Genomic DNA, 11,081 nt, shown 5'->3' on the forward strand with positions numbered 1-11,081 from the left:
GGAGATTTCTGAGTGAAGAGCCAGGAGTAATCCCTGAGCACAGCTAGGTGTGGCCCAGAATCAATCAACCAACCAATCAATAAACGTTAAAAAAAAGAGTTGAGGGCCCGGAGAGATAGCACAGCGGCGTTTGCCTTGCAAGCAGCCGATCCAGGACCAAAGGTGGTTGGTTCGAATCCCGGTGTCCCATATGGTCCTCCGTGCCTGCCAGGAGCTATTTCTGAGCAGACAGCCAGGAGTAACCCCTGAGCACCGCCGGGTGTGGCCCAAAAATCAAAAAAAAAAAAAAAAAAAAAAAAAAAAAAAAAAGAGTTGAGGGGGGCAAGGCTATTCCCAGAGGTGTTGGGGGAGTGTGGGCTTGGGTAAATTTGCAGTGTCTAAACTCAGAGCACAACTCCACCCATCCTTCTAATTCCATTCTTACCTCAATATTTATTTTACCATAAATATTCTAATCTAGAATATTCCATAGTGCCACAAATATTCTATAATATTCTATTGTGCTGCTCTCAGAGGTCCCTAGACCCCGCTCCCCTCTTTCATCCTTCCAAAAAGCTGGGAGGATTCATCATCCAACAGAATCAACAACATTAGGGGGCCAGAGCGGTGGCGCAGCGGTAGGACGTTTGCCTTGCAAGGGGCACACTTAGGACGGACCGCGGTTCGATCCCCCAGCGTCCCATAGGGTCCCCCAAGCCTGGAGTGACTTCTGAGCCCATAGCCAGGAGTAACCCCTAAGCGTCACCCCTAAGGGTGTGACCCCCAAACCCAAACCAAATTAAAAAACAAAAAACAACTCTAGAGCTCGGGATCCTGCGAGAGGAGTCTGGTAGGCACACCCCCACTCCCCTAGAAGTCCAAACTCAGCCTAGTCCTGGAGCGAGATTCCTGGCGGGAAGGCAGAGAATTGGGCTGTAGCAGAGGCCGAAATTCCCCCAGCTGCTCCTGGGCTCGGGTGGGAGTTCAGGAACGCGAGAGGTTGGGACCTCCAAGGCCAAGGTCAAGGCCAAGGTCAAGGGCGTCCCCGGGTTGGCACGCACCTGGGACATCAGCCCGGCGGCGGCACGGACCGCACCGCCCCTTCTCCTCCCCTAGCTGGAGGGCCTGGCGGGGCCTGGGATCCCGCCGCCGTCCGCACCTGCGGCCCGGGGAGCTGGCTGGCTGGCAGGTGCGGTGAGCGAGGGGGAGACGCAGCGGGCCAGGGTGGGGTTCGAGGCGCCTGTGACGGCGGCCGTGACTCAAGCACTAGGCAACGCACCCCTGCGCGGCCCCACGCCCCGAGGAACCTCACGACCTTCCCGGGCAGCCAGCCCCAAACTTGGGCCGGGATCGGCCTGGGGGGCTGGAGTGGGGACTGCCCATGGGGTGGGGTGGGGGGACTTCTCCGGGAAGGGGTGCGGACCTGTTAAACTAAGGTGCTTTCACCTTAGCTCAACGATAGGTTCCACCTTCGATTTCCTATCAAGAACCCCTTCATCAACCCCCTGTGTCTAAACCGCGTGCGACACGAGTTTCTGGGCTGGCCTCTGATAAAAGGGGGTGTGTGTGGGAGATTACTTTCCCAATCCTGGGAAGCCAGAGCTGGGGTTGGAGAAGGGAGGCGCTCTCCCCACCGCCTCTGTTCCCACGGGAACCCACCAGTGGGGTTACTCATTTTGTGTTGTGGCTTCTGACACGAGGGAGAGACAGACTTGGGGATCAGTTCATATTTGGGGCTCCACTTAGTCCCTGAGCCGCTCCCCCAACTCTGAAAGAGTAGTAGCTTCTGCCGGAGACTTGTGATGGGCCAACCTGGTCATTCTCTTGGCCAGTTCTTCCACCCCCGGCCTCCCAAGCTGCTCCCTAGACCAAGGGCAGCTCCATCAATACTTGACAGACCCTTCTGCTCAATGCTAGGACTGAGGTTCAGCCATGCGTGGTGCTGGGGACCACTTGTTATCTCTTCGGCTTCTTTGTAATTTTAGTTTTTTCATTTTCTTTTTCTTTTTGGTTTTTGGGTCACACCCGGCAGCGCTCAGGGGTTCCTCCTGGCTCTATGCTAAGAAATCGCTCCTGGCAAGCTCGAGGGACCTTATGGGATGCTGGGATTCAAACCAACGTCCTGGGTCAGCCGTTTGCAAGTCAAACAACCTACCAATGTGCTACTTCTCCGGCCCCGAATATTTTTTTTTTTTTTTTTTTTTTTGGTTTTTTGGGCCACACCCGGCGGGGCTCAGGGGTTACTCCTGGCTGTCTGCTCAGAAATAGCTCCTGGCAGGCACGGGGGACCATATGGGACACCGGGATTTGAACCAACCACCTTTGGTCCTGGATTGGCTGCTTGCAAGGCAAACACGCTGTGCTATCTCTCCGGGCCCCGGCCCCGAATATTTTACCTTTTTAAATCTTCTAATAAAATCTACATTCAAGAAAAATCTTAGCGTCAGATCTTTGTAGAAACAGTTGTTAATGCTTTCCCATCTCTTTATTCTAGGCGTGCGTTTTAAACTGTAATTTTATTGTATGTGGAAAGGGTGGGGGAGATTGGGAAGGAGGGGACTTGGGTGAATTAGAGCAATGCCCAAGAACTATTCCTGAGCGCATAGCCAGGAATAACCCTGAATGTCAATGGGTGTTCCCCACCCCCACCCCCCTAAAAAAACACACCCAAAACAATTCTTGGCTGGGAGTGACTCTTGGTGGTGCTGGGCAGGGATGAAGGGACCAAATTCTATGCAAGACAAGTATCTGAACTGCCTACCTAGGCCTTTATGTTTTAATTCATGTAGCATCAGTCCTCAGGTGCTTGGTTTGTGACTCAAACAACACAAAGTATCCAGGGACATTGCTGAAAATGTTTGTGTCGACTATCTGGACTTTGTAGCTTCAGGTCACATTTCTATTTGCTACTGACTTGTGGTCTTTGATGATCTCCTTTACTGAAATGTATTTCTTGCTTTCTATCTTAGAAGCAATCGTTTCAGCAATGAAACCAGTTGGATTAAAAAAAAAATCTCTAAGCCAGTAAAGCACCTTCCAATTACACATATTACTCTCTACCCTTTATTTCGGTGCCTCTTGGGGTACCATATTAACTACTTTAGAAAATACTAAGCTAAACTTATATATATATATAAAAAAGAGAAGACATGATAGGTGAAAGAGGAGACATTGTGTCTGATACAATAAAGTTACAAAGGATTCTGTGAGACTTCTATAACCATTGAATATCAACAACACTGGAAGACTGACAGAATTTCAGAAATATGTAATCTACCAAGTCTTAAGTAAAAAAAAAATAGGATACTGAATTAGTAAACAAGGTCTACCCAAAAGAAATATCCAAGTTTTACTGGTGAATTGTTCCAATAAATGTAAAGAATATCATCATTTCTCAAACTTCCAAAACATTAACTATGAGTGAACATTCTCAAACAAATTTTATGAAGACCCAATTATCCTGATATAAAGCCAGATAAGAATACTAATAAAATTGTAGATTAATTCCTTGTAAATATTGATGCAAAAATTCTCAAAATAATACCGAGCCAAATCCAACAACACATTAAAAGGACCATATGCCACAATGAAATGGGTTTCATCCCTTGGATGCAAGGAAGGGTTAACACCAATAAAAAGTGTTATCTAGTGACTAAAGAGAGAGTACAGGAACTAAAGTGCTTGTCTTGCATGTGACTAACACAGTCCTTGGAGTCCCTTCAAATATATAGGTCCCCTAAACACTTTTAAGAGTTACTCCTCAAAAAAGCCTGAACACCACTGTGTAGGCCCCAAAATAATAAAATTGATTTTCAAAAAAATGTCAGGTAATATATTAAAGAAACAAAAGTTTATTGAGTAGACTTCACATGCAGATCAGCAGTAGAGATGTGTATATGTGGGGCTCTGGGTTCAATACCTGGTACCACACACACAAATAAAAAATCATATGAACCTGGGCTGGAGCAGTGGCACAGGTGGTAGGGCATCTGCCTTGCATGTGCTAACCTAGGATGGACCTCAGTTCGATTCCCCAGCGTTCCATATGGTCCCCCAAGCCAGGAGCGATTTCTGAGCACATAGCCAGGAGTAACTCCTGAGTGTCATCAAGTGTGGCCCAACCCCCCAATTATATGAACAAATTAATAAATGCATAAAGAACATGTATAAATTTAATATTCATAATAACAATTTTTAAATTAAATACAGAAGTAATGTACCTCAACATAATAAAGGTCATGTGATACTGGAGAGGTAGATGACCTGACTTGATTCCTGGTCCCCTGAGCTTGCCAGATGTGATCCTTAGTACAGAGTTAGGAATGATCTTTGAATACTGCCAGGTGTGGCCCAAAAAATAAAAGGCAAAAAAAAAAAAAAGTCATCTATTGCAAGTGGTGTTTTTTAAGACTTGCTGTATTGGGGATATACTGGCCATTCTGCCTGTGTTTGAGGTCTTTAGGGTCACACTAGAAGGTTATTATGTGATGCCACGGATGGAACTGTTGGCATATGTGAGATCTATTGCCTTTACCTCTATACTAGCTGTCTGGTTTTGGGACACTAGTTTTTCTTTTGACTTTTTACTTAAAATTGTTTTTAAAAATTGAGGTGCTGGAGGGTCACACAGTGGTTAGGGTGATTGCCTTGTATGACTCACCTGGGTTTGATCTTCAGCTCCCACACAGTCCTAGGAACTCTCCAGGACTGATACCTGACCACAGAGCCAGCACACCTCTGGGTGTATCCCCAAACAAAAAGTATATATTAAAAAGAGAGAAAAAAAAAGAAGAACCACTATGAAATACAGTTAACTGGAGCTGGAGAGATAGCACAGTGGTAGGGTGTTGCCTTGCATGCAGTCAACCCAGGAGGAACCCAATTCGATTCCCGACATCCCATATGGTCCCCTGAGTCTGCCAGGAGTAACCCCTGAGCGCCGCCACCGGGGTGTGACCCAAACACCAATCGATCAATCAATTAATAAAGTTAAAAAAAAGAAATAATGTTAAAAAGTTGTTCATGACTGAGTTTCAGTCATACAATGTTCCAATACCTATCCTTCCACTAGCGTACATTTTCTACCAACAATGTCCCAGCATTCACTCCCTCCCCTCTTCCTACCACCTGTATGGCATTTTTCTTCTTTTTTTCTCTTTGCCTTTTAGACACTGTGGTTTACAATACACAATGACACGGTGTCATGCATAGTACTTTACCTCATTTTAGCACCTAGTTCTTGTCCAGAAACAGCATTTCCATCTATCATTGCCTTTTGACTTTTTATTTATTTATTTTTATTTTTATGTTAATTTAATTAAAAAATTTTTTTTGGTTTTTGGATCACACTCAGAGGTTACTCCTGCCTCTACACTCAGAAATAGCTCCTGGCAGACTCGGGGAACCAAATAGTATGCCGGAATTCGAACCACCGTCCTTCTGCATGAAAAGCAAATGCCCTACCTCCATGCTATCTTTCTGCCCCACCTTTTGACTTTTTGAACTTTGTGGCTATTTCAGTGTTTGAGACTTTTTCCTGCTCAGCAAAAATTCAATCTTAAAAGAAGAGTGAGGATATTTTGGAAGTCAGGTCATTTCTCATAATTCAGTTATGTCAATCAACATAGCTTTTGCTTAAACACCTTTCCATGGTCCTTGTTAGATCAATTGCTGTGCAGTCTATTACTGGGCATCTTGAGAAGCTTCTTTCACACTTGTCAATTTGTAGCCTTTGTCCATAGGCAATAAGACAATAACTCTTTTCCTTTGGATTAGCCCAGATTTTAGCCCTGCACTGCTTTTACTATGCCACCACCTTCTGATGGTAGTTTTTCTGTTCTGCAGGAAGGTGTAGAACAGTCTTATAGTGAATACCCCCAATCTAAATTATGGTGTGAGCAGATGAAACACTAGACTTTGGAAGTGATTTAGTGTCCCAGGAACTTCCCAGGTTTGATTGGCAAGAGCAAGGCTCATGCATCAGAGAGATTGCTGAATGTGGTGATGGATCATCCTGGCTTCATGCCTGCTTCTTCCCTCCAGCATTGCCCTGCCATATAGGACAGGGCCAATGTTGACAGGGAGAGAAGGTTGAAGGGCAGCTGTTAAAATGTCACCTGCTCAGACTGAGATTCAAACAGCTTAATTTACCATGATGCATTTTAATTAATGAGAGTGGAAAAGTGAAAAGGTTATGGTTTGCAATCAAAGCGAGTGATGCTGTGGTTACAGAAATGCAAATGGCTTAATTGGGAGGGTAACAAAAGTTAATTAGGACCAAAGATATATTAAGGGGTAACTGAACATATTTTTGTCATAATTCAGCCGACAGTTCATTCGTGATAAGAGAAAGTATTTTCTAATAAACACAAACTTTTCATTCTACTAATATCCACATACACCTTTGATTTTTGGGCCAAACCAGTGAAGCTAAGGGTTCACTCCCAGATCTGTTTTTAGGGTTCATTCACTCCTGGCTGTGCTTGGGGGACATGTGGTGCTGGGGATTGAACCTCAGTCAGTTCTATGTAGGGAAGTGCCTTATATGCTGTTCCAACTAATTAAAATTAATTGTAATTATATAGTAAAAATATATATGTATATATGTATATATATGTGTATATATATATATATATGTATATATATGTGTATATATATATATATATATATATATATATATATATATATTGGTCACACCCGGCAGCGCTCAGGGGTTTGTCATGGCTCTACTCTCAGAAATCGCTCCTGGCAGGCTCGGGGGACCATATCGGATGCCAGGATTCGAACCACTGTTCTTCTGCATGCAAGGCAAACACCCTACCTCCATGCTATCTCTCTGGCCCCAATAGTACAAATATTTTAAAGGGCCTGCTGCAGTGTCTTGAGGGGCCTCCAGGATCACCATGGTGGTGCTTATAAGGGAAATGTGAGATGGAACTCAGGGCCATTTGCATGCAAGACCTTTGTCTGTTTTTAATAGGTGCTGTTTGTTTTGTTTATTTGAAGTACTTTGCCTCTACTTAAGTATGTATTGATTCCCTGCTGCTAAAAATAACTCATTAGTCTTAGGCTGCCAAAAAAAAAAAAAGACATTTACTTGTATATTAATATATTTTTGAATGCCTGTGATTATATATTAATTAAAGGTTAAGATTTTATTGAGCATTAAGTGTATGTACAATGTATTTGAAAATCTTTCAAGACATTCTGCTATGCATTCTGATAATGATGATTGCTTTGGTCCGAGACTTTAAAATGAGCTGTGTACAATATGGAGTATTTTCTGCCCTCTAGTGGTCGAAAGTAATTTTACAATGTGAGTTACATTCCCATGCTCTAAAAATGACCAGGTTTTAAAAGTGGCTTGAGACCTACAAATATACAACATACTTTAAGAAAGAAAAACAATAGTTTTTATGTTCTACTAGCCACAGTAGAATTCTTGGAAATCTCATAAAACGTGAAATAAATTTTGAAACATTCTTTACTAGAGGATTAAACATAATCCTTTTCTACAGGATTAAACATAATCCACTTCTCTAACAAAAAAAAAAAGTATTAATTTGAGTTTAGCAAGGATAACCGAATATCCTTGTTTGATAAAGATAGGTTCCCCAACCTGAAGATTAGGGACAGAGCCGGAGAGACAACATCGGCAAGGTCAAAGAGGCTGCCACAAGCAGCTCTTTCTTAGAGCACTAGAAAAGCCCCCCAAGCCTCAGGACAGCTCATCAGCTCATGGCCCCGTTTGTCTGAGAGATCCAGGCTTCTGGGAATCTGGAGGTGGGAACCAATGGGCCACAGAGTTGCAGAGTAACTCAGTCTTGGGGCTGAGACCAAACACTGATTTCGTGTGTGCAGGGCTGGTGTGAGCACAGTGGGCTGAGTCCCCTCTCCCACACCTCCACTCCACCCACCCTGTAGAATTTGAGTTTGGTGACTCAGCTCTGGTCTAGAGATAGAGATGGGAGCAAAAGCCTTTTGCATGAACTAGAGACCTGTTTTGGCACAGGAAGAGTGTGGAACTCCAGGGACTGTCCTCTCTCCCTCCACCACGTTTCTTCAGCAAGACTTTGATCCAGGTTGTCTGTCTTCAAATTCCATTCATTCTCTCTGCCCTGGCCATATTAACTAGAAATTCTAGCACTGAAATCACAGTGCTACCATAGGAAAACAAAAGAAGACTACCCAGATGAGAAAACAAAGCATTCAGCTAAAAAAGAGCAATTTTTCTTTTCAGAACAATAAATCTCCAGAAAGCAGACATAAGACACAGAATTGGAAGCTCTAATGAAGAATTCAGAAACGTGATCATAGTAAAACAGAGTAGAATCTTAAACACAGAAAAGCAAGATATCAGAAAAGAGATCACAGGAGCAGAAGAACTTTTTTTTCCAAAAAAAGATTGAAAAAAAAAACAAAAACAAAAACACAAACCCCACCCAAATAGACCTGCTCTCTAGAAAGGGCAGAATGAAGGCAGGAAACTTATCCCATGAAACCATAGCAGCAGGCTCAATCCGCCTGAGAAAAGGAGCAAAGAGGAAGAGAAATGATAGGAATGACTCAAATGGAAGAGGAGAGATATATAATTTAGGAAAAATAAAACACTGTTACAAGAAATTTTATTATTATTATTATTATTATTATTATTATTATTATTATTATTGGTTTTTGGGTCACACCTGGCAGAGCTCAGGGGCTACTCCTGGCTCTATGTTCAGAAATTGGCCCTGGCAGGCACGGGGGACCATATGGGATGCCGGGATTCAAACCACTGTTCTTCTGCATGAAAGGCAAACACCCTACCTTCATGCTATCTCTCTGGCCCACAAGAAATATTATATTCCATTAGCAGAAGACACCTCAGGATAATGTATACTGCAGAAGGTAAAGGTAAAGAGAAAGGAAATCCAATCCAAAGAAATAATATCTCAATACTTTAAACCCCAAGGAAAGAACTATTTGTGCAAGTCCAGAAAGCTGAAAGAACACCCAAATTCCTAAGTGAAACATGACCTACAGCCAGATGTGGCATTATTAGGTCATCACAAATGATAGGTTGGAGACAAAGTACAGTGGATAGGTAGAGCGCTTGCACCACATATGGTCCCTTAAGCACCACCAGGGGTCACTCCTGAGCATGGAGCCAGTAATAGTCCCTGAGAACAATAGGATGTGCCCTCCCAAATCAACAATAATGAAAAAACATTAAAGGGTTCTTGAAGGAAAAAGACGATGTAAAAATTAAAGACACTTTAATCAGACTTTTATCAGACTTCTCATCAGAAACTCTGTATTTTAGAGGAGTATAAAGAGTATAAATGACCTTTTTTGTGTGGGGGTTGGTTGTGTATGTTTTATTTTTGGCTCTGTGACTCAGGGATTATTCCTTGTAGAACTAAGGAGATCATATTGAATGCTGGGGGATTGAAACCGGGTCAATAGCATGCAAGGCAATTGCCCTGATCACTGTACTATCTCTCTGGCCCTGAATGACATTGAAAGAGAAAACCTGTTCTTCAATAGGTCTCTACCCTGCTATGTATTAGTCACCTATGATAAACAAATATTTCTCCAGACAAACAAAAACTCATGAAGATTAATTTCCATTGTATTTATTTCCAGTGCTGAAGCCATATCCTGCAACACCCAAGGTGCTATTGCAGAGGTTTATTTTTACTTACCCTGATTTTTTTTGGGGGGGCACAAGTGGTGACACTTTCAGGGGTTACTCCTGGCTATGTGTTCAGAAATTGCTCTGGGCTTGGGGGATGATATGGGACGTCGGGGGATCGAACCACGGTTTGTCGTAGGCTAGAGCCAGCAAGGCAGATGCCTTGCCGCTCTGCACCACTGCTTCGGCCCCTCCACCCTGATTTTTTAAAAAAAATTTACATGAGGCTTATGTTCTATTGCTGAGCAACATATACAGTGCCAAGGATCAAATCTGAGTTGGTGGTGTGCAAGGCAAGTGCATTACCTGTTATAAAATCTTTTCAGTCCCATGAGCTCAGTTCTATTTTTTTTGTGTTTTTTTTTTTAATATCTTTATTTAAACACCGTGATTATAAGTATAATTATAGTTGGGTTTCAGTCATGTAAAGACCATCCCCCTTCACCAGTGCCACATTCCCATCACCAATGTCCCAGATCTCCCTCCTCCCCACCCCACCCCCGCCTGTACTCTAGACAGACTTCTACTTCCCTCGTTCATTCACATTCTTAGGATAGTTCCCAATATAGTTATTTCTCTAACTGCACTCATCACTCTTTATGGTGATGAGCTCAGTTCTCATATAGAAAATAAAATCAAAACTTAAAACAAGGCCAGAGCGATAGCACAGCAGGTAGGGCTTTTGCCTTGCAAGCAGCTGACCCAGGTTTCACCCCTGGCATCTTATATGGTTTTCTGAGTTTGCCAGGAGTAATTTATGAGTATAGTACCAGGAGTAATTCCTGAGCATCACCAGGTGTGGCCCAATACACACATTAAAAAAAAACCTACTTAAAATAGTAAACTTAACTTAATATGTTAAAACTGATATAGTTATTTTCCCCTCCCTCCCAAACAGTAAAGTCATTTTTTTTTGGTTTTTGGGTCACACCCGGCAGTGTTCAGGGGTTACTCCTAGCTCTATGCTCAGAAGTTGCCCCTGGCCAGCACAGGGGACCATATGGGATGCCAGGATTTGAACCACCATCCTTCTGCATGAAAGGCAAATGCCTTACCTCCATGCTACCTCTCTGGCCCCATTAAAGTCGTTTTTATTATGAAATTATTGAGGGGGCACTATGATCAAATGGTCATTTTCTCTTAAATATTTTATTCTGTTTAAATTTTTTCTTCTGTGTGAACATCTCAAAATTCCATACCTCAACCCAATTTGGTGGCTGACAGAGACAGGAAGTGGAAGAGGTGGGCATAATGAATGAAGGTGGGAAAAGAGACAAGCTTCTAATCATAGAACCAGTAAATACTGAGGCAGCTCAGGAGATGCACATTTTCCACATACAGAGGGTGAATATCACGACTAAGACCAGATTATACATTTGAAAGCAGATAAGAGAGTAGATTTTTATTTTATTATTATTATTAATTT

Source organism: Suncus etruscus, chromosome 10 (genome assembly GCF_024139225.1).
Source record: "Suncus etruscus isolate mSunEtr1 chromosome 10, mSunEtr1.pri.cur, whole genome shotgun sequence".
Taxonomy (NCBI): domain Eukaryota; kingdom Metazoa; phylum Chordata; class Mammalia; order Eulipotyphla; family Soricidae; genus Suncus; species Suncus etruscus.